Below are 24,387 nucleotides of genomic sequence, written 5' to 3'. Positions count from 1 at the left end.
CTGCTGTAACATAAGCTGAAAGAGTGTGGCATTTGCTTTTGGGTAAGTGATTGAGGTGGAAGTTGGAATAGCCACAAAAATTCTGTTGGCAAAATCTGGAAAGACTTCAGTGAGACCACTGGTGAGGGCTTGAAAGATGGAGAAGAAAATGTTGCTGGAGGTTAGAGCAAAAGGGTCACTTGTTTTATATATGTATTACGTATGTGGTAGAAATTTTGACGGCACCATCAGCTGTGATAATGTGGAAGAGAGAAAGTGTACCCAGTGAACTCATGGATCTGGCCAGAGAGATTTGCAGGCAGAATGTAAAAGGTGCCAACTGGCTGCTTCTATCCGCCTGTTGTAAATTAGGAGTGGAGAGGAGCTGAAGAAGGAGCCATGTAGTTTCACGCAGAATTTCTAAGAAATGGAAATGAACCCTGGCTTACTAGGTTCAAAAACACAATTATTTCTCGTCCTCAGTCTCTCCCAGCAAAAGCTTCTCAAACTAGAAGTGCCCTCAGGGAAGAGATTAAAATCTAGGGCATTATGAATAAATTATGGTTTCAGAGTAAAAGTCTCAAAGCTGTAAGACCTTTTGTTGAGACTTCATGAAGAGTTAAGGGCATGCATACTAGTAAGGCTTCTAAGAATATTAAATCTGTGTCTCTTAGACTAGATTTGCCAGAAAAAAATCTGAAGGGTCTACCTTGTAGACCCTTTAAACCAGGCAAAAAGCATCTAAGGACCTTAAGAGCCATTCCACAGTGTCTGGGCTCTGAGGCCAATGGATGAAAGAGAAAAGGGACCATCTCAGAAAGGAAAACAGGCTATGGCTTTTGCATCAGTGAATGGCTTATAATTTGATATACAGGAAGACTACAGATTTTTTAAAGGAATTATGTCAGCTGAGACTAACAGGAACAGAGACAGTATAGAAAAGGTCTTTGGACTGTTATTCTTCTATGAGCAAGAGGAAAATGAAGAGGCTTCAGTTTCAAACTAGGACCATTTCCTATGGAAAGAAAAGAAAATTCAAGGTATGAACCAAAAGCCCCGAGGAAAGAATGAGAATCATTTTGTGGGAACAGGGCTGGGCCCTAACCAAGGAACTAGCAACACGTGCCCAACAGCATTTCAGAACTGCTGTGAAACAGTGACTGCTATGTACCACTTTCTTCTCTTCCATCAGAGCAATAGGGTATGTTGCAGTTATCCCATGCCTGTCTCACGGGTACATGTCAGGGCTGGGTGGGTTGGTGGGCAGAACACTATTTATTTCATAGGAGTCAGATCAAGTAAAAAGGCACTCAAGGAGCTGTGCCAAAGGAGGCCCCTTTGTACCTGAACCTAACTTAGATGTTAAGATCCTGGGTTTTGAGCTGTTTCTGTAGTGGGATAAAAGTTTATTGGCCTTGGGAGGGGGCGAGGATATTTTTCATGAAGGAGAGCCGAAATATTGGGGCCCGAGGCTGGACTGTGATTGTTAGCGGCAGAGATGCTGACGGTCACCTCGTCACCGCCTTCCTTTCCTGTGTGCCTGCCTTCAGGCGGGCCTTGAGGCAGAGTCTGCTTCCATACTCCCTTGAGCTTGTACTGGCCTTAGTGACTTGCTTAACTGATAGGATGTGCTCGAAGTGACATCCTGGGACTCCTGAGGTCACACCAGGAGAAGACTTGCAGCTTCTGCTCGAGCCTCTTAGAAGACTTGCTCTTGGAACACATGGAAGAATTCAGGCCCGACATGATAGGTTTGATTCCCCTAAGATGGCCAGGCTGTGAAGAAGAAAAAGCCACACATGGAGAGGCTGCACAGAGAGAGAGGTTCTCAATCAGTTCCAGCTGTTCAAGCATCCCCACCAGGCAGCAGACACGTGAGTGACAAGGTCTCACATGACTGCAGCCTCAACCAACAGTCCGTTGGACCTCAGGTGAGAACTTCCAAGCTGAGCCTGTCAAACCCCAGAGGCAAGAGAGATGATAACGCCTTGTTGTGTGAAGGGGCTAAACTTTGTGGTGCTTTCCTACAGAGCAGTAGATACCTGGTGTGGTTGGTAGCATCTCATTTTTCTTACTGGCATGTCTGTGAGGGCTCTGCCTTTACAAAACTTTGTGGCAGTTGAGGCCCCATTGAATTACTTAGATGCCTAGTCCTAAAGGTCAGATCACTGGATATTTGATTTGTCTTTCTCGAAGAGGCAGTGGAAAAAGACCTGGTTTCCAATCCTAGTTCTACCACAAAGTAGCTGTATCTTTGTGCAGGTCAGTATTTAAATGCATTGGGCCTCAATTTCCTCATCTGTAAAATGGGACCAACGTTTTTCCTTTCCTACCTTACAAAATTATGATAAAAAGTTGAAGTAGATACTAGTTTGAAAATCCACCCCCCCCAAAAAAAAAAAACTATACGGCATAGCATTAATCAAATGTAAGGGCTTCTGGAGTGAGTCTCTGTGTAGGAAAGAAATTTGGTCTTGATGGAATGATCAAGTTGAGTGGGACAGAAGTGTCCAGTCAATGGAAGCCATGGTCCAAGTCCTGAAAAATCTGTCCTGGAGATAAATGTACAAACTTGGGGATCCTAGTGTCATATGGCAGGGGAATGGTGGTCAGAGGCTGAAACATACAAGGGGAGATTGTTTTCTATTTCTGTTTGACAAATTACCCCAAACTTGAATGGTTCAAAGCAGTATACATTTATTATGTCACACTGTTTCTGCAAGTCGGGAGTCCCGGAGTGGCTTAGCTGGTGGCTGCAGCTGGAGTCTCTCCGGGACATGGCAGTCAGGCTGTCGTCATCTGAAGGCTTGATCGGGGCTAGAGATCTATTTCCAAGATGGCTTATTCCCATACTCTGTTCATAGGAGGCCTCCATTCCTTGCCTCGTGGACCACCCCCCTCCTTACTGTTGCTTCAGGAGTGTCCTCACAGAACAGCAGCTGGATTCCCCTGGAGCGAGTGATCTGAGAGAGCAAAGAAGTCCCCCCTGGCCTGGCTGCGATACCCTCCTGGTTTACACAGGCCAGCCCCGTTCCTTCAGGAGGGGAGAGGACCGCATGAGGACGTGAATACTAGGGGCGGGCTCACTCTGGAGGCGGGCCACCACAAAAGCATGGAGTATATACAAAGTAAGGGAAGAGGAAGATGGTGAGGAGGTGAGCAAGAGAGGCGGGAGATGTGGTTCCATTGTGATGTTGTGAAATCAGAGTGACGGTCAGCTCACGGGGAAGAAGTCAGCAGGCAGAGTGGCATCGAGAGAGTTGGTGAAGCGGGCGGATTGGCGACTTTCCCCGTATCTTCTGTCTTCCAGCGCGACTATTTCATGAACTCTCTGATTCTCGTGACTCACATACATCTGGGAACTGGGCTCACTTGCACAGAATCAGTTCTCTCCCCAGCGTCCTGACACCATCATGAGGGTTCTAGAAGCATGGCGCGGCGAAGGGGTTTAGACACTCCGCCGGCAGGGGTAGGACTTGTGTGCAGCCTTGGGCTTGTCTGGCCCCAGAGCCCTTGTCCACTCCACTCCATCATGTTACCATCTTGGTTCCAGGACTGAGGGAAGCCCTAGTGTCCTAACCTTTGGTGCCCTTGCCCCTCTGAGCTTAATCGCAGGGGCTGGAATTCTATGATTCCATGTTGGGATCATAGCCTTCTTGGTCATTTTTGCTGCCTGCAATCACCTTATTGTGTGTTTCTACCTCATTGGCTTCCATCTTCTTTCATGTCTGAGCCTCATACTTCTTCATTTATCTTTTCCCCTGTTGTTATTTGTCTCTGTTAACAGGGTTATTTATCCCCATAAAGCATCTTGAGAGACAGGGACCAAAGGATGCTGGAGCTGAGTCATGGGCTGTTTAAGACACTTGGTGGGAAACTGGGTGCAGAGACACCTCTTCATCTGACTGGAGTCAAAGCTGGGTGACATGAAGGAAGGGTGAACTTTAGATTTCCTTTTCCATGAGGAGACAGAGCTTAGACAGGAAGAAATTTGAGCAGCAGGCGGGTAATACAAATTCCTAAATTTTTAGTGCTGAGTTGAGAATGTAGACTTGTGATTGGCAGGACTCTGACTTGCATCCTATCAAGCTTTCTATCCATTTTACAGAAATGGGGGGAAAGGAGTGGGTGAGATACATTTTTGGACGGTCATTGGGACCCAGAATCCCAGGAAGCATGGCTCTGTGCCCGGGAACTGTCTCTTCAACCTTGCTGCTTCTTCTGCCTATACCCACCCCACCCCCTGCCAATCCCGATTGAACAAATACACACACACCTTCAGAGTCACACATGGAAGATTATTTCTGGTCAGTTTGTTTTGGTTTCTTGACATCCTTCATCCTTCACCTCTCTGCACACCCATTGTTGAGTGGGACGTGACCTTTTCCTGGAGAAAGGCAGTGCAGGGCTTGGCCTTCTGAGAGGTTGGTTGATTTCACGTTTGATGTGGCATCTGGAAGAAATAAAGGAGCTTTAGATATGAGTTGTCAGGGCTTTATTGGAGCATCAGCATTTCATGCGTTTCTTTATGGCAGTATTAAATGAGTTGACATGCCATAAACTGTCCCACATGTTGGCTTAGGGGCGAGGAGCTTCTGAGAGGTAAAGAAAGCCTATCCTGAACACAAGCCAGCTGTCGCGTTCCTAAATCGCCAACCCTCTGGGGTGAAAGTCAGGCTGCTTCTCGTTCACTCTGTACCCGGGGCTGAGTGGGTCTGTAAATGTTAGAAAGCAGACAATCTGGGTGGCTACAGCTCCTACTCAAAGGGAATGGGGGTCAGGTCGCCCTTTGAGAAACTATGGACATGGGCTACCAAGGGCTCTCCATCCCTGGAGATTGCTACGAATCGTGCAGGTCCCTCAGATGTTTTGTAACTCCTGTGATGGAGGATTCTGTCTGGGGGCCGAGGACCAGATTGGTCAATTTGGTTAGTACTGGGGTGGTGACCTGCCCACTCAGGAAGTCCCTGCCGCCCCTCCTCCCTTTCCCCATGTGGGGTGCCTCATCCGAGGGCAGTGGCAGTGTGGGAATCAGACAGCCAGGCCCTGCCCCACTCACCCGGCATTTTGACAGAAGTGGGAATTATACCCTTTGCCCCTCGAGGGCTCTGGAGATTTGAGTGTGTCCTAACAGCAGGCTGGCTTTGCTGGCATCCTGATTGGATGCAGGAAGTTGGATGGGAAGGGCCCTTGGGGATAGGGTTACGTTCTAATGATGCACACCGACCAGAAGGGAACTCTCGCCAGACACACCCATGGCCCCGGGCCCGCAGCCTTCAGACCGCACAGCTCTTCCTGCTGAGATGATTCTTGACACAGCCCAGCATTGCTGGCTGCATGGTGACCCGGGAGGGAGCGGGTTGGGGGAGGAGTTCCCGTCCACAGGCCCCACCTGGGCACGTCGGCTGGGCCCAGTGGTTGTGCGTGAGGGTGAGATGGAGGGCCATTGTGGAGGCTTGGGCCCCTCCCCCTCATGTCAGGGTGATCAGCTGTGTCTGGACCCTGGAAGAGCTTGGGGCCTTTAACATGAGGTGCGTGTCAAGCTCCCGAGGGAATGGTCGTCTCTGCTGAGGAGCATCCGACAAGCAGGTGTAGGGAGGGCAGCCAGGAGGCCTGACCATCAGATCAGCACAAAGCGCAGAAGCCCAGGCTGCTGGATCACGCCTGGCCATCTACAGGCGCTGTGTTTGCCAAAAAAGGCCTCTTGCTGGTGAAACTTTATTTTTCTGTATTCAGGAATGAGGCCCACCTGCTGTGTTGTATTTATTCATTTGTTGATTTACTCTTATTGTTTTAAGGAGGTAGAGCTGACCTAGACTATTGTATTGGTTGCAGGTGTACAGCACTGAGATTCTGTATTTAAAAACCGTGCACATTCCTTCTTGTATCACGGAGGTTGGGACAGTCAAGGCACCCCGATGGCGAGGGGGCAGCAGAGACACAGGAAGGGCCAGTGTGGACCCCAACCGCGCTCGGTGCCTTCCCCTCACACCACCACGGTCCTGGTTGGGGAGCAGGAGGCCAGCCGTGGGGGGCTCATTTCCCTTTGTCACAGCGGCCGTTGGAATTTGCACTTGTGTCTGCTCCGTCTGACGGGGGCCGGCCCTGGTTTTATTCCCTGACTGCTCTGCTTGGTGGAAGGGCCATCTTTGATGTCCAGCAGACAAAATGGAGATTTTTCTCCTTTCTTAAGTGCACAGCGAGGGGGCAGGATTTGGTCTTCACAGACATTTCCAGCTTCCTCAGTTGTGTGATTTTACACAAGCCCACCGAGGTATATGTGAGCAGGTGTTCGCATGTGGACACGGATGCCTCCTTTCCTCCTTTCGAGGGGCAGGTGGTGCCGTGGGTATCGCGTGGACGCTGGCGCACCTGCCTGGTTTGAATATGGGTTCCTCCACCAACCAGCTTTGTGCCTCAGTTTCCTCATCTGTGAAATGGGGTTAAATTAGCTCTTATTTATCATTTCTTCTTCCTTTGCTGCACACACATGGGCTTTAAAACAGGAACTGTTGGCATCTCAAACCTAGGACACGTTCTCTGCTGAATTCCCAGCACTTGGGAGTTTGTGCTTTTGACCAGTTCTCCCTTGGGTCAGGGTTCCCTGGTGTGGGGAGCTGAGAGCCTTCCGACTGGGGCACATCTGTGTTTAATCTCCTCCCCAGCCACCTCCACACCCACATCGCCCCAGCTTCTGTTACCTGCCTTGTTCTCGACAAGGGGGAGCGGAGCAAGAAGGGAAATGAACGTCTGACCAGGTCCTCTGCCCTTTGATTAAGTTTATATGCAGATGTGTTAGAGAGGTGCTCTAATCCTACTGGTTTTTATAGGCATGTGCAAAAGCCGCTTCCTCAGTTTATGGATGCTTTAGTATGCAATTCCAATGGGATATTTATAAGCAAGGAATGCCCACCCATCAGTGTAAATCTACATTTCATTTCATTGTGCCCACTTGCCCCTTTGCAGCACCATCTTCAACCTGCTGGTTATTTTTGCACTTGAAAGGTGCTGTGAAATCGATAATTATCACAAAACACTCAAAAATGAGGCATCTGTAGAGTTGATATATTTATACCAGGGGAAGTTTGTAAGTTGAAGCTTCCTTCTGTGTTAAGTTAATAACTGTACCCATATTTGAGCAAGCCTTGGCTCTACTCAGCAGGCTCACTTTTGCTGACCAGTGAGATCAGCAACTTCAGGCTGTAGTTGAAGAGGCGAGGTCTCAGGTGTGCTCACGCCCTGCACGGGGGCCCTGAGGGTTGAGGAGGGGCTGAAGCCCAGCCTGTCTTCTACTTGGCAAACCACGGGAGCTGGCTCTGGGCCCGTCAGCCAGAGGAAGTGGCGTCTGCCCAGAAGGGGCACCTGTTTCCAATTGGCATTTTTTCCTAATTTGTGGAAATGCTAAAAATGGCCCTTAGCAAGTATGGGTTCAAGTCCCAGCAAATGAGTAGTGAACACCTCGAACTTGGGAAAGTCAGTCTTCTGACCGGCACAGCCCTGTCTGTGGCTTGTGTTTCGGGGATGCTGTGAGAAGTGAAATAAGATGTCTACCCCACAGGACACGCTCTGAACCCCTGTCTACACCCATATCCACACGGGGCTCCGGTGAGGCCCTGGGAGCCCAGGCATGAACCAGACGAAGCCACTCTGCTGGCCTCCAGGACACGCCCGCTGACGGGCCCTGTGGCCTTGAGGCTCCCCACATCCATGGCTGGAGCTGATGTCTTTCTCATCGCCCCACTCCTCTCCCCAGGTCCATGGCCTCACAGACGTGTACCACGTCGGCCAAGTGCCCAAGTCAGACACATGAGACCCAATCTCAGTCTCCCCATGCTCAGTCATGCAGGCCTGTGACTTCTTTCTCCTTCATATTGATATCTCTTCTACGCAACTGTCGCCACTTTTGTTCAAGCTCTCATCTCTTCTTGCAGAAGTGAGGGTGTGGAAGAGGATAGTGATGGTGACATTGATTTGTTCCCACAGTAGATTTTTACCAAGCAACCCATTACGTGCCAAACCCATGTTCCGTCAAAACATTCTCCGTACCCAAGATCATCATCTATCATCAGGAAAATGCAAATTAAAACCACAGTGAGACACAGCTACATCCTTATTACTTTGCCTAAAAACAAAAATGGACTGACAATTCCAAGTGCTGGCGAGGTTGCAGAGCTACTGGAACTGTCACACATTTTTGGCAGAAATGTAAAATAGCACAGTTACTTTAGAAAAGAGCTTGGCATTTATTTTTTTATAAAATTAAACAGGAATTTACAATGCAACCTGGCAATCCTACTCCTAGGTATTTGCCCAAGCTATGTTCACATAAAACCTGCGTGTGAATATTTATAGTCACTTTACTTATAGTCTCCAAAAAAATGTCCTTCAGTTGGGGAATGAATAAATAAATGGTGTTATAGCCACGCCACGGAGTATTACCCAGCAGTGAAAAGGAAGGAACTATTGCTACAGGCAACAGCATGGACGCATCTCAGGTGCATTGTGCTGAGCAAAAGAAGCCAGTGCATGGGTGGGAGAGAGGGTGATGCAAGAGGGAAGAGATATGGGAACATATGTATAACTGATTCACTTTGTTGTAAAGGAAAAACTAACACACTATTGTAAATCAGTTATACTCCAATAAAGATGTTAAAAAAATAAAAAAAGAAGAAGCCAGTGCAAACATCCCCTGACTCTGCCATGCCGTCCACATGACTTTCTGGGAAAGACAAAGCTATAGGGACAGAGAACAGATACATAATGCCCGGGGTGGGGTGAGGGGTTGGTTAGAAAGCGGGTGAAGGATGCACCAGGTCTGCCGGGTTGTTGTGTTAACCCCCTGCAGCCTCACCACTGACCTGCCAGTTTTTGCTCCCTGCCCATCTGGAGTCTCACTTCCTCCTGGCTGCTGGCGGGACCTTGGGAAACTCAGATCCAACTGAGGACTCCAGTGGTGAAGTCTCTCAAAGGCTCACTGTTGTTTTCAATATTCTAATACCTCAGTGGGTGCAATTCGGTGCCTGAGCTTTTAGGGCATGAGGCCCTTCCGAGACTTGCCCTGCTGGCCCCCTGCCTTCCTCTCCCATTCATTCTCCTCATAGGCTCTTTAGCTGTTCAGAAATCCTTGAAGCTTATGTGCTTCAGCACTTATGAGATCCCATGGTGCCCTCCCTTTGTTAGGACCCGTCGTCCTCTATTTCTCAGTCTGAGTGGCTCCTATTCTTCTGTCGAAAGCCCGCTGGAGCGCCTCCTCCTCCAGGAAGGCATCTAGTCCTGCTGCAGCTGCTTCTTTCACACTTCATATGGTCACGAGTCTGCCTGCCTAGACGCTGAATTCCTGAAGCCAGGGACTGTGTCTCCATACCCCTGACCCCTGACACAGTCCTGGGGACAGGCAAGACACACAATAAATATGTTTTGAGCAGAATTGCTTTCTAATAGTAATCTGCAATTATTGTCTTAGAGTTAAGCCTCTTTCCGTCTCGGCATGGAAACATGTATACACGATGCATCTGTTCTAATTTATTTGGATCCACTATGGTCTTTCTCATATCCTTGTGACCACTGACTTATGACCAAGGGCTGAGGGGGAGAGTGAGAGCAGGTGGGGGTATGATACCACGTACAGGGGCTTCCCTGGGACCATCAAGTTCTGGTCCCACGTGTGTTAATCTCAGGTGGGAAAGATGAATGCTAGTGACAAAGATTCCTTGCTCTTTGGAAAATATGGCTGTTAAAGAATGCTCGACCTTGGGACTTCCCTGGTGGCACAATGGTTAAGAATCCACCTGCCAATGCAGGGGACATGGGTTCAAGCCCTGGTCGGAGAAGATCCCACATGCTGTGGAGCAGCTAAGCCTGTGCACCACAGCTCCTGAGCCCACGTGCTGCAACTACTGAGCCCGCACACCTAGAGCCCATGCTCCACAACAAGAGAAGCCACTGCAATGAGAAGCCCACACACTGAAACGAAGAGGAGCCCCCGGTCACCGCAACTAGAGAAAGACTGCATGCAGCAACGAAGACCCAACGCAGCCAATCAATCAATCAATAAAAAAAAAGAATGCTCAACCTGCATGGAGCATGTGGTATGAACCAGAGCGGCTAAGGGTGCAGAGGTTTGCCCGAGAGGTGATTAGGTGGTCAGTCATCTGTCTCAATGTGGGCGAGCTGGCACCCGTGAGGCTGCTTTGTGCTTAACGAGGACGAGGCCTGCAGCCCCGGGACCTCCACGTCAGCAGCAGGGATAACTGTTAGGTGGACTTGGGCTCTGCGAGCGACCAGAAGGCCTGGAGGGCCACGCCAGTGGGTCTGAGCTGTGTAATTCCCTTAAGTGCCCTGGCTGACCTCGTTACTAAGAACTCCTAACTCCCCAGTCTCGTTAGCCAGAAAATCACTCTTGCTGCACATGCAGACATACATCTGCATGTATGTCTTTCATCTTAGTCTCTCGTGGTCCTCAGTTCTATTTAACAAAAGCGGATCTACAAACGTGGAGGGCGTTTTGATATTCTCAGAGTCAACATCCATCACTGATATTACAAGATAAGATCTCCTAGAGCACGCATCTCTGGGAGGGGGAGCCTGAGGAAGGCTAGCGGGCAGGGGGCTCAGTTCCCAGCTCGCCTGTAGAGAAGCCGCCTCCGTAAGCCCCCCTTCCCTCCGCCTGCGGCTCCTGCAGAGGCGATGGGCTCCTGATCCCCCGTGGAGCTCCGGCGATGCGCACCCCTGACTGCCATGCTGCAAATGTCAGCCCCAGATGGTCTGCTGCTTACATTCTCTCAAAACAGCTGAGAGCCCCTGCCAACCGCACTGTGGAAGGGAAAAGACAATTTTTCAAAATGCTGGTTAACAGAGCGACATGTACTTGAGCTGGAAGCAGATTTTTTTCCTCCTCCCTCCATCCGCTTGCTGCCAAACAACCTACGGTGATTCAAACTTGAGAAAGAAGCTACTGGCTTTACCGAGAGACGGTACTTCAGCGGAAGGGGATGGACGGCGTGGTGGCCAAAGGGTGAAGCAGCCCCCGGGGGGTGTCAGAGAACCCCCCCCACCCGTTCCTCCCAACAATCAAGGCTCTGACAGGTCAGCATCTGCTTGCCAGCCTGGGATGCTGCTGCCTGTCCTGGGTGGGCTCAAAGCCCAGCGAGTCTGCTGGGACGCTCTTTAGGCGCCCTTGTCTGGCCTGCGGTGCCCACTCCAGGGACTGGAGATCCAGAGGTGCCCCGTGACCTCCTGTGAAATGCACTGAAACCCCAGGAGCCAAGGGTGTGATCAGGTGGGGGCTGGGAAACCGAAAGCATTTTTGTTCTTTTTTGTTCCTGGTGCTAAGCCTCCTCTTGGTTCCCTGACAAGCCAGGAGGCCTGATCCAGCAACGTCAGCCCATACTGAAATGAGGCAACCAGCTGGCCCATGTTTGCTTGAGGAGATCAGAAGCCTGAATGCTAAGTGGTAACCGACTCCAGGCCGTTTTCTTGGATCCTACCTGAACACTGGTGCTTCTGATGGTGCCTGGTGTCTGCGTTCCAGACCCTGTCCTGAGAGTTGAAGAATTTCACCGTCCACTGTCCCTGACCTGCATGTGTCAGGGTCTCCAAGTACAGTCATGTCGAGGGAAGCTTAAGAGCCTTCAGTTCTGAACCCACTGTCTCATTTTAGTTTTAACTGGGCCCATCAAACAGGCAGCAGAAACAAGAGAACAGCAGAAACCTAGGAGAGATCCCCCAAACTCGCCCTGGTCTTTCTCTGGATGGTAAAGAAAAATGGCCATGTTTGGATGAGATGATTAATGTAAACCTGTGGAAGTTGGTGTTTCCTCCCCTGAAACCTTCCAAGTTTGGATCTCTGGGCCAGAAGTGCCCGCTGTGAACTCGAAGCAGGAGCTGTAGACGCTGCAGAGCCCTGGTCCTCACCACCCGTCAGGTGCTGCATGCCAGGCTTCTCCTGGTCAGCGCATCATGGACACACCTCCACTCTCGAGGGCCCTCAGGGACTGCAGGCCGAGCCCCCTTGTACTGAGGGCTCTCGCCTTCCTGCCCTGGGCGCCCACGCAAGAGGGCAGTCGTTTAGTGGCCTCTCTGCGGGTGGTCTTCTCCCTCCCCTGGAGGGTCCAGGAGGCTGCCTGTGTTTCTTCTGAAGCTCCAGCCCCGCCTCTTCTGTTCATGCAGAGGTTTCTGGCTCTAGCCTTGCTCTCTGCTGTCCCTTCCCACCCTTCCTTCCCAGTGGGCTCAGGCGGCCCTTTTGCAGTGTCCTCGGCACACGTAGAGTCACTGTTTGCCTATTGATCCATCATCGGCCAGCAGTCGTGGCTGCTAGGTAGGTGGACCTGGCACCTTAGGAGCTTCATGGCATTTGGACAGCTGGGTTACTTTCCCAAACCCCACTGGGACCTGCAGGAGCTGGGGTGGCTGATGTTGCATTAACTTTGAGGGCATGGAGTCAGAAATGACAGGCCTGAGCTTACTGGGACCCCCAGGGCCCAGATTTATCGCAGTCCCAGGACCTCCGTAATAACCTTCTATCTTTACACGTAGGCTCTTAGTTTCTACTCTACTAATGGGCATTTATTTACATTTTGCTTCCTTAAGCATCCCTTCAGCACTGTGGCTGTAACGTTCTAACACACACACATACACACACACAGGCACATAGGCACAGAAGCATATTTATAAGTACATTCTTTCAGTTTTTAAAACTCAATTGCAGACTCTCTAGCAATACTTTTTTATCTTCTTACTGAAGATATGTCTAGCAAAATGTACTCAAAGCACATATATTAAAAACAGGTATTATCTTTGCCTTTAAGAAACATTCAAAAAAAAAAAAAGAAACATTTAATGACCCAGAAATAAATTCCACTTCTAGATTTCTAGGTATACTCTCAAAAGAAATAAAAACACATACCCCCTCAAAAATTGTACAGGAATGTTCATGGAAGCATTATTCATTATAACCAAAAAGTGGAAACAGTCCAAATGTCCATAACTGACGAATGGATAAATACAATGCAGTACCTCCATTCAGTGGAATATTATTTGGTCATAAAAATGAGTGAAGTACCAATATATTCTGTAAGATAGATGAGCTTCAAAAACCTTATACTGAGTGAAAGAAGCCAGACACAAAAGATCATATAAAGTATGATTCCATTTATATGAACTCTCCAGAATCTGGAAATCTGTGGATGCTTTATAGCTGCACACCTTACCACCGAATGTACTCATGGTTGCCCCACTCTGTGAACACACAAAAGCTAGCGTGTACTTTTATTTTATTTAATTAATTAATTAATTAATTAATTTTTTGCGGTACGCGGGCCTCTCACCGCTGTGGCCTCTCCCGTTGCGGAGCACAGGCTCCGGACGCGCAGGCTCAGCGGCCACGGCTCACGGGCCCAGCCGCTCTGCGGCACGTGGGATCCTCCCAGACCGGGGCACGAACCCGCGCCCCCTGCATCGGCAGGCAGACTCCCAACCACTGCGCCACCAGGGAAGCCCTAGTGTGTACTTTTAATGGGTGAATTGTATGGTGTGTAGATTGTATTTCAGTTATACAAAAAATGAGAAATATTCAAACAGGAGTCAGCACAAACTTTTTCTGCCTAAAATCCAAGATGAATTCTGCTGGTTTGTTCTCCCTGAAGCACCCACACAAGGCTTCTTATCTCTCCAGGGGGCACCCAGTCCAGAAAGGTGGTCAAAGGGAGGGTCTCCCTCCCCGGTATCCCTTTAGAGCAAAGCACAGGTGACAAGCGTAACCAGAACCAAATGTGAAGCCCTGACGCTGGAGCAAATCTCTCTCCTGACGTTTGCCACTTCTTATATAACGAGTTGAGAGATTTTTATCTCCAGGTTTTACTGAACAAAAATAACATTAATGCTGCGATAGTCTGTCCGCTGGGTTGCCTGCACTCTATTTCTTTGATGAGCTGGGAGGGGAGACGGAGACGCATATTGGGGAGATGCGGGGGAGGAGGAGGTGCTCCTGCCAGAAACCTGGGGACCGTCTCTGACACCCCACCACACTTGCCCCGGGGGTCTGACCGATCGCCGAGTTTGGGAGCTGCCACCTGAATGTGTACTTCTCTTCACCTCCCCTGGGGCCACTCGAATCTAAGCCGCCATCCTCCTCCTCCTCCTTCTTCAGGAACATCCTCATCATCACTTTTTCCCTGAGTTACCATAACAACCTTCTGAACTGGTCCTCCTATATCACACCCAGCTTCACGCCCGATCTCACCTGCCACCTCCTCCAAATCTATATTTCAAACTGTGATCAAAGAGAACGTTTACCCATGCAAAACTGACCTTGAAATTCTTTCCAAAACGTATCCTTTCCAAATTCTTCTGGATAAAGTCCAAAGTCTCCTCACGGTTTAGAAGACCCGCCTACCTTTGTAGCTCACTCTTCCCCTGATGCTTGAACCAACCCACAGAGCTCCTTCCAAGCTCTGGACTCGCATGCGAGCCGTCCCTTCTGTCCCACCCCTCCCCCAGCCTCTCCATCTCCGAATGAGTCTCTCCTTGTCCCTCAAGCTTCAGTTGAGTGTTGCCTTCTCAGCAAAGCCCCAGCTCTTGCCTCCCAGCGTCATAACGTGTCCCCCTGCCAGTGCATGCCTGTCTTGCCTTTGGAGCCCTCATTGCGGTGAAAGTGAATTGTTCGTAGAATTATTTGTGTGTTGTCTGTCTCCGTAACTACACTGCACACTTCTAGAGAAGAGGAATGTGTCAGATTATCCTCAGTGCCTGACTATATCTGGACAAACAGTTTAAACTCCGTCACTGTCAGAAAACGGAGGCAAACAGCAATGAGGAGGAAGAGAGGGAGGACGAATGGGAAAGCTTGCAGGAAGCCGAGTCAGCAGGGCAGCCCCTCACGGGTGAGGCCACCTGGTCGCTGAGGCTTGCTGAGCCGGTGCCTGACCACGGGGAGCGAGAGGGGCCGGGGCTGAGCCCGAGAGCCCGTGTGAGTGCAGGTGCTGGGCGGTGGGGTGGGCGGGGCAGGACTCGCCGGGGCTTCTCGCGCGTCCAGGGTGTTCTGGCAGCACCCAGGTGTGTGGAAAGGGGGCCCCGAGGGTGGCAGGCAGGGGAGCGGGACGGGGGCTCAGATGGCCTGTCCCTGGTAAGACATCCTCTGAATCTAACGAGATGGGAGGAGGTCATTCTGGCCTCCAGGAGGAGCACCATGTGCGGCTGTTCTCTTCCGAGGAAAGCGACCATCTGTCGTCCTGCAGATGTCTGCTCCGGGGCTGTCGCTGGTGACGCTGGCTGGCGTTCTTGGGATCACAGATTTATTTGATGGCCACCTACCGTGGCAGCGGAGTCAGGCCTTTCACTCCAAACGGGGTCCCTTTCTAGGCTGTCCTGCCTCTAGCCCCCATGGGAATGTACTTGCCCTGCCCTGATGCATCCTCCACAGTAGAAACCTGGGGTCTGCCCACGAGGCAGACGTTGTAAGTGGCTGAAGTCAGACACAGATTCACTTCAATTCCAGCCTTGCCACTGACGCTGTGACCCTGGCACTTGGAAACCGCCTGGCCTCAGGAGCCTCATTTGCAAACTGGGCACAATTCTAGTACCTACCCCCGTGTGGTTTTCAGAAGAATACAACGAAATGTTCCATGCAAAGCCCTTAGTGCTTGGAAGAAAATTCAATAAATATTAGATATTTTATTAGAAATTTGTCCTGGTACCTCATTACCCTTCATGCAAAGGCCTGTTTTATTAGTAACTTATGACCTGATAGTCTCACAGCTCTACTTTGTGCCAGTTTTCTCCTGCAGTCCTTTAGGTGAGCGTGGGGAACAGATGGCTATCATCTCCTGATGGTGCCTTTGGGGACAGGTGTTCAGGAGGTCAAAGACTCGGACTTTGTCACCATGTCGACCAGTTGGCCTTTCCCTTAAGCCTCAGTTTGCTTTACCTGCTCCATCTGGTTTCTGGCAAATGTGGAAGAGGGCCGTACACCCGCCTGAACTTGGATAAGGATTCTCAGTTTTGCTGCTCAGTAGAGCTGAAACCTTGGGCAAACCACTTGATTTCCCCAAATCCCACTTGCCTCATTTATAAAATCAACCTCCGATCACCAACCCTTTGTTCTCTGGGTTGTTGAGAGGATTGAGCAAAATCAACGTATATAGAGGCCTGGAACAGAGCCAGAAGCGTAGTAGTCACGTTATATGCGCCACAGCCTCCCAAGGACTCACCCGCAAGCCACCCAAAACTGTTCCAGCTTTTAGGACTCACCGGGGTATTTCTCACCTTCATCCCTTTCCTTTGTGCTATTTCCTCTTGGAGTGACTTTTAAGGTAATTCCACAACTTAATTTACTTCCACTTATCTTTCCAAATTTATCTCTAAGTGAAAAAGATAAGCCTTAAATTGGGAGAAAATACTTGCGATTTGTATATCTGATAAAGGACTTGTATCCAGATTAAATATGGGACAGAATTCGAAAATAAGAAGATAAACAATAGAAAACAGACACAAGATTTGAATGGACAGTTCATCAAAGAAGATATGCAGATGGCAAACAACACATGAAAAGATGTTCAGTGTCATTCGTCAGCAGGGTATGCAAAGTAAACCACAGTAAGACCCCTCCACACATCTGATAGAACAGCTCGACCGGTTAACAAGCCCGACCACAACAAGTGTTGACAAGGATGTGGAGCCACTGGAATGCTCCTACATGACTCCTGGGAGTATAAAATGCTACAACCACTTTGAAAAATAGCCTGCAGTTACTATGATCCAGCCAATCCACTCCTAGGCATTTTCTCCAGAGAAATGAGAGCATATATTCATACAAAGACTTGCATGAATGTTCACGCAGCTTTGTTTGTAGTAGCTGAAAACTGAAAGCAATGCCAAATGTCCCTCTTCAGGTGAATGGATAAACAGAATCTGAATAGAGTCGGAGAATGGAATGCTGCTCGTGATAAGCAGGGATGAACTGTTTGTACACACGGCAGCACGGGAATCTCAAAATAAGTACGCTGATGGACAAAGGCAGACAAGAAGAATACATACTCTATGATTCCATGCATATAAAATTCTAGGAAGTGCCAAGTGCTGTATGGCGACAGAAAGCAGATCATGGTTTTCCTGGGGAGGGGCGCGAGGGGCAGAGAGGGATCACACAGGGGTACGGCGAGGCTTCAAGGTGTGAAAATGGTCATTGTTTTGACCGGTTCTGTGGGTCTACTTACACATGTGACACAATGCATAAAATTGTACACTTTAAATATGTTCTGTTTGCTTTGTCAAGTGTATCTCAACAAAGCTATTAGAATTGTTTATAAGTAAAAAAAAAGCAAACAGGAAAACTCAGTTCTGGTGTCCTGTCTTTGAGGACACTCCCCTGGCCTCCCCCAGGCCCCCTAAGGCAGAATCTGTTCTCTCGGGCCTCAGACATTGCTATAGCACCTGCTGCGTCAGCCTGGAGTTCCTAAGGCGCTGTCTGTCTCTGCCACAAGATTGTGAGCAACTTAAGCACGGCGGTTGTCGGGGCTCTGACATCTGTGTCTGTATAATCCGATGGAGGCTCTCCTGCCTGAGCGCTGAATCCAAACGATCATTTGTCTTCTTTGAAACTGTAACCTAAGATGATTTTCTTAAAAATGTGGAAGCCTTATCCCTTTAGCAAAATCTACTTCCTCAGTGAAATTATTTCAGAGTCAAAATTTAAAACACACCCGTGTATTTAAGAAATTATAAAAACAATGGCTATAAATTCAAAGGAAGCTCTGGGGCTCTGGAGGACAATAAATTCACCTTGGAAAAGCAGTGGGTCTGGCTGAGGAGAGGAAGGACATTTAGGGCTGGAGGCCGTTCAAGATACTTCAGTCACGAAAGCAGCAAACTCTGGCCAAGTAGCACCTTTAAAATGATCCACGGTGGGGTTTTTCATTTTGGAAGGCAGGTTTATTAGTGAAATTAATGTACGTAGTCATATCTGGAATTCTGTTTTCTTGCTAACGGTGCTGTGATGGGTCGCGCTGGGTAAGATCCATCTTACTGCTCTGAGCGCGCAGCTTACCTGGGCTGCTCCCATGATGCCTTTTGGCCTCCTGCCCCCTTTGTTCTGAGGTTGTGATGGCCGTTGAGGGTGAGTTTGGGAGATCCTCAAGTTTCACGTCACAGATGACTGTAGAGAAGTGAAACAGTCGTTGCTTTTTACGGAAACGGGGAGGGTAAGTGACGGGACAGCCAGCGAAGGGACGCAGGACTGCCTCCTCCCAGCAGCTCCCCCGCCCAATAGGGTTGCCTTCGAAGAAGCCTTCTCACCGTCCTGGCCACGCTCTCCACCTGGTGGGGGGGTATGAGCACGTCTTACAGATCTTATTTAAGAGTGGCCACGTGTGACACCTGATTACTGGGACTATGGGTGATGCCACCTTTCACTTCCTGCTCTTAGGTGCGAGGCTTCCTTCCCACTGTGTCACGTTGCTGTGTGTACTCAGTGGACACCGCTTGCAGAATCAGCGCCCACCGCTGAGGCTATGGAATGGCTGAGTTGCGCAAGGGCGCACGCTTGGTGCCAGGAGATGGTCTGGAGGCAAAACAACACAGTATGTTTTTCCCTAGGAAGCGATTTGGTGTTTTTACCCTGAGCGTTGCCAGGGCCCTGTGTTGTTTCTGTGGAAAAGCAATGGAATGAGGGCAGTGAATGGAAGGTCACTAGGTTTTGGTGGCTTGGGGCTGCCTACGCACACACCTTCCCCCTGTGCACCTGCTCATCAGGTAAAACCTCCTTTTTTGGAGTCTTCAGTTAGCATAGTTGTTTCCACTGGTCCCAATAAAGGTGTAAAGTAGCCAAGTGTATGACTTTCCAGGCTCATTCGAGGTAATGAGGAGACCAGGAGTGAAGCTGGTGGGGCAGAGGTGGCCTTGGGGCCGGTGTGGGAATATCAGGCCAGGAGAAGCACAGACAGTGGGCCTTCAGCTCCTGGAGAGGCAGCCTAGCACCTGGGGAGAAGCAGGGGCCGTGGGAGCGGATAGGTGCGAGTTCTAACCGCCGCACAGCTGCGCGTTAGCGGTGCGTCTACAGGCGAGCTGCTCACCGTAGTTTCCTTCTCCATATAATGGAGATGATAATATCCACCCGCATAAACCATCGATATTTGATGAGATGACTTTGAAAACACTGGGATGGGAGCTGGCACATAGTAGGTCCCCAGTGGGTATCGTTTTCCTCCCCTCTTTCCGTCCTTTTTCTGCTCAGCCACCATGAGCTCCCCATCTCCCTTTGCTGCGTCAGAAACCCGTGCTCGCCCTGCTCTGCACAGCAGGGTGCGGGGCTGGGACGGGAGCAGACCCTCCATCCTCCTGGCCCCATCAGAGGGGCAACCTCTCTTCCCCACGTGATGCCAGGTGCCAGATGATGAGCATGAAGGTGCCGGCGAGAAGTCCATTTCCATCACATTTTAACTGAAGAACTAGCAGTGGGTGTGTCCCCTGCCCTCACACCAGCCTTTTGCTCAGTATGAGTAATGATACACAGCACCCCCGGCCCATCTTTGACTTCTCGGGAAGTGGAATTTCCATGTCAGCGGTGGACAGGACACTTGGTGCATTGGGGAGGCCGGTTGGGACAGTTTTAACAGTGCCGTCTTCATTAAACTTTGACCTGCTGTCGGGTTCTGTGCAAGAGGCAAGGAAAACAGAGAGGAGTAATACCTGGTTCCCGTCCAGAGGGAGGTGGGCTTCATGGGGGAGACGGGTAAGGTGTGACAGGGTGGAGAAGGGGGACCCCACCTTAGCCAGAGGCCGGAGCTGTCTGGGAACCAGAGGAGGCAGTCCTCGAACTTAGTCCGAGGGATAGATAGGAGCTGGTCAGGTGGACAGAGCAAGTGTCGCTTCAGTAAAGCTTAATATGGATGTGATCTTGGGCAAGTCGTTTCATAATCGCCTTAAGCAGCCAGTCTGGGGCTGCCTTAGCCTCTGCGCCTTTCTTGGGTCTGATACTCTGTGGTAGCATGAGTGGTCTGGGGAGGAGCTTGCTCCGCTCCCCACTGGAGCGGCCCCCTAGCTGGACCTAAGACTCCACTCCGTGGACTCCGCAGCCCCACTGTCAGGCCAGGGAGCCGAGCCTCGGCGACTCGGCACGGGTTCTCCGCCTCGTGCACCAGATGCGGGATCTCATGGCCTCCGGGACTGAACCCCTATACAGCGAGGTTTACCACTCAGGCTGTCCCGCAGCCTGGGAAAAGGCGGTCTCCGAGGAGTGTTTGGGAAGATGGAGACCAGGGGCTTGGGGAGAAAACAGGAAGTATCGCGAGTGGGGCCTCCTCCCAGGAAGCCCCGCTCCAAGCCTTTCTGATAAGGTATCTGACAGCTTTTCTTCTAGAAACAAAAGCCCATGTTGTACATATGACTGCAGGTGCCCGGCTGCCAGGAAACCTGTCAGGACGATCGTGCCCTAGTGTGGATAGGCTGTCAGCCTCCCGGCCGCCAGCAGTTTCAGCTTTCAGGGTTGCTCCTCGCCTGACAGCGGGGTTGGAGGAGAGGAGGACTTTGCTTCCCTCTCTCTCCTTCTCCAGTAGCTCCAGGAACTTGGAACCTGCCACCAAAGTGACACAGTGATAGAGGCCAGGGCTCCAGGGCCTGAGCGAGTGGGCAGGGGGCCCGGGAGGCTAGGATCCCCCAGAGGCAGCCCCTATGGTGGTGAAGAGCTCGAGCTTGCAGCCAGAAAGACCGGAATGCTGTAACCCACCCAGACTCCACCACTTACTCACGTGGTCTTGGGCGTATTACTTGTCTTGCTGAGCCTTGATTTCTTCCTGCTTCTAAAGTGGAGATTTCAATGGCACCCCCTCAAGCAGGCGTTTTGGAGGATTGAGTATCCCCCTACGTGATGAGGAGTAGGTGTATAACTAGTGTCTGATGAAGGCTGATAAATCTCACCTGTCACGTCATCCTGACGCTTGAGTCATCACTAACGTCCTGTCTTCAGGATACTAGAGGAGTGGACAGCGGCGGGGGAGGTGATACAAGGAGGACAGGGAAAGGAGCCTTACCTGCATCGTCTGTCCCCTCAGAGCACCCTGCTTGAGCAGGTAAATGGGCACCTTCCTGAGACATGCTTTTCCTGCCGCTGGAACGTAGTCGTGGCACTTTCTGTCCCACTGGAGTGTTTGGGATCATCTTTGCAGGGGTAACGAGAAACAAGGCAAGCAGTGGGGCTTCTCCAAAATTGTTGGGTGCCAACATCCGACGTCTCTGTTTAAAATAGGAACCGCCCCAGCATGCGGCGTTACCTGTGTGTGTAATTGGCGGGATTAGCTGACTTCTTCTTTGTCACACTTCTTTTCAGAGTCCCTGCTAGACGGTCCTGTCCAGCCCCTCTCTTTTTAGCGCACATAGAAAACACTCAAATGTTTAAGTGATTGAAAAGCATCCTCGTTTTCATACCCAGGCCAGAACATGTTCTTATTTTTCATACTCTCTTGGCCAACTGGCTATTGGCTGGATGTCTCCAAGCTGATTAACCAAAGGCCTTTCAAACCCCGTGTGTTCCACACTGATCTTGGCACTTTGTCCACTCCCGCTATGCATGACCCTGTACCCAGGGAGCAGCGAAAACACATCCAGGTCCGACCCACATCCGGTGGGTTCTGTCCTCTGAGCGTCTCTTGCATCCACCTTTGCATCTCCATCTCTGCTGCCACCTGGCATGGCCGACCTTCATCCTTTCCCCCCAGAGTTATCAGGAGGGCCTCTTTGAACCTGACTTCTTCCTGGCCGCCCATCGCCTGCCAACACATCAGGGTGTCTCGTCTGAAGGATGTGAATCTGGTCTCGGTGCTGCCCGTAACGTGTCAGCAGCGCCTCACAGCCTGCCTCTTGGTGAGGCCCATATAATTAGCCTCCGCGATCTGACCTCGAGGTCAGTCTTGCCTCTTGCTGCTCCCCTCCTGGCACCCTAAACTCCAGACGTACTCAATTACTTGCGGTTTCAGAGTACCCCACGTGGTCCACGCCTCGGTTTCTGTGCCCTGATCTCCAGTCCCCCGGCCTCCACTGACCTGTCTGCCTGCGGAAATCCTCACCTTTCAGGCTCCACTCCAGCCCTGAAATGTCGCCGATGAAGCTCTTCCTCAGTGCGCCCCACTGACCGTGTGACAGATGCCTCTCCCGTCAAGCCCACACAAGGCTACGAAGACTGTGTCACGGATATCTAATAGCTCCTTGCCCCTGTTTGTTCGCGTATTTGCTTCGTCTGCCAGATCGAAAACTGTTTAATCAGAGGCAGCCTCTAACTGTCTTTCTTTTCACTTTTAGTGTTTAGCACACCCTTGGCACTTAGTAAGTGCTCAGCAAACGCTGGCAGAATTACTGATTCCAAATGCGAGCCAAGGGATGCGAAAATCAGCCTAAACTAGCCAAATGCAAATGGGGCTGTGGAGAGTCCAGGGGAGAAGGAAGCAAAGGGTCCTGCGCTATTGTGCCCCCCGCCCCCCCCATCCCGGCGTGGATGGGCACCCCCTCGGGCCTCCTACTTGGAGAGGGAGAGTTACCCATGTCCCGACTGCTGGGCCCTGAAGCCCCCTCTGTTCCCAGGCCGTGTGCCCCTGGCCGCTCCAGCCACAGGTGAGCAGGCAGGGGAACCCAGGAGGCCTGCCCGAGGGAAGAGGCAAGACTCCTTCCACGCGTGACTTTGGCTCAAGGACCCCCCGTCTGCCTTGTCAAATCTCACCCGACCTACAGTGCCAGCCGGGACCTTCCTTCTTCCCTTCGTTTCCCCCTTGTCCCTCACGTGGGACCCGCGTTGAGGTTGGAGGAGTCTCCCAGGCTGTTTCATCCCCTTCCCCACAGTCCTTCACAGCCATTTCCCAGGCAATGTTTTGTACGTCTCATCCCAGCAAACTGACATAAGTGATACCGACTGGCAGGTATACCAAAACTTACGATTATATGTTCAGGGACTGGGGAAATGGCCATTGGCTGGCTCGGTGGCCCCTGTGGGCCCACTGTAACCTGGACTTTAGCCACACTCCCATTACTACCTGGCCCCTACGAGCTCTAGAGTGGGCGCGCATAAGTTCCCACTCTAACAGGCAGAGGACACACTGTGTCTCTGCATATCAATGCCCACTGGTCCTCGATATGTCTGGACATTTCTCTTTCCCGGGAGTGTGGTCACCGGAGTAAATGGTAGAGGACTGGGGGCCATCCCTGTGTACCTGCCACAGCTTTGCAGGGTCCCCGCTGCTAGCGAACCGGCCAGCTCTCCACTCAGTGGGGTCCTGGCTCTGCTAGTGGACTCTGGGTGAGGACTGAGCAGGGTGCTGATGCCTTTCTGTCCTTGCTGTTATTAACATTGCTGTCATCTGTTTTGCGTGGTGCGTGCTGTAATCTATTAACCATCTCCGCGGCTCCCCGTGGGTCAGGCCCCCTTGGCTGGTGCTCCCTCCTTGCCAGGCAGATAGGGATCCTGGCTCCTGGCTTTCAGGCCTCCGTACTCTGGGCCCCGTCATCCTCATGGAAACTAACCAGCCTGGTTCTGTGAGCATCTCTCCTACCACTGACCTTGACCTGCAGAGGTCAGCGTCTTGGTGATGCTGAGTGGCCCCTCACCAGGGCATTCGTCAGGGGATGGTTGTCCCCAGGGCCTCTCATGGATCCTAAACCTCACATGTTCCAGCAAGCCCACTCCCTCCTTCTTTGTTCCTTCTTGCAGCGTCTGCCAGGCTGACTCCAGCATTTCCGTTCACTGGGGGCAGGCACCCCTTTTCCAGGCTTCTAGGAACCCCCCAAGCAGTGAGTTCGCCCATCCCCGGGTCCTTGCCAGGCTTTTAGGTCCCACGTCCTGAGGAAGTGCCCCAAGCCAATGAATCCTTGCTTCTCTGTGCTACACGTGAGCCCCTCCGTTGGGTGCCTGACCCGAAGGCTCCCTCCTGGCTTTGCTGAAGCTGCTGGTGCATTGCTGTGGTCAGAGGCCTTTCTTCATTCCTTCCCTCGCCCCCTCACGGGCCCAGGCCTGAGTTGGGGTCTGACAGCTCCCCACTGCTCCCCGTTTTCCTTATGGGTGTTTCCCCTAACAAATCTCTCTAGCATCTCTAATGCTGTCTTGGCATCTGTCTTCTGGGGAAGACCCAGACCAAACAGGACCAAGACATACGTTACCCGCTGAATTTGCTCAGTAATGTTCTGGAGGGAGCTATTTTTAATCCTGTCATCAAAAGGAGGGGGCCGCAAAGAGACACCCAGAGATGTACCCGAAGTCATATGCGTGGGAGGTGGAAATCAGAATTCTGTCCTTGACATCAAATCGGGCAGTTTTTGCTATAGTGGGATTTGTCAGAGAAGGGCTTCTGAGGACAGACGGTAGGAAGGTAATTGGGGGAAGCAGGGTTTTATCTTAATAGACAGGGTGGAAGAAACAACGACCAGAGACAGGAGAAA

General features: G+C 51.0%; 1 long non-coding RNA gene across 2 annotated transcripts; it reads right to left on the bottom strand.

Moving 5' to 3' along the window:
• Positions 1 to 2,651: 2,651 nt before the first annotated feature.
• On the bottom strand, positions 2,652 to 14,702 carry LOC136794545 (uncharacterized). Of its 2 annotated transcripts, XR_010841528.1 has the most exons (3): positions 14,287 to 14,694; positions 4,256 to 4,432; positions 2,652 to 3,896 (listed from the first exon to the last, which is right to left on the bottom strand). It is a non-coding gene; the product is annotated as an uncharacterized lncRNA (long non-coding RNA). The 2 variants fall into 2 exon arrangements; XR_010841527.1 differs by having other exon boundaries at positions 2,652 to 4,432; positions 14,287 to 14,702.
• Between the last annotated feature and the right edge of the window lie 9,685 nt (positions 14,703 to 24,387).

This window comes from Kogia breviceps, chromosome 7 (genome assembly GCF_026419965.1).
Source record: "Kogia breviceps isolate mKogBre1 chromosome 7, mKogBre1 haplotype 1, whole genome shotgun sequence".
NCBI classification, from domain to species: domain Eukaryota; kingdom Metazoa; phylum Chordata; class Mammalia; order Artiodactyla; family Physeteridae; genus Kogia; species Kogia breviceps.
This window is presented reverse-complemented; position numbering and strand designations above follow the sequence as displayed.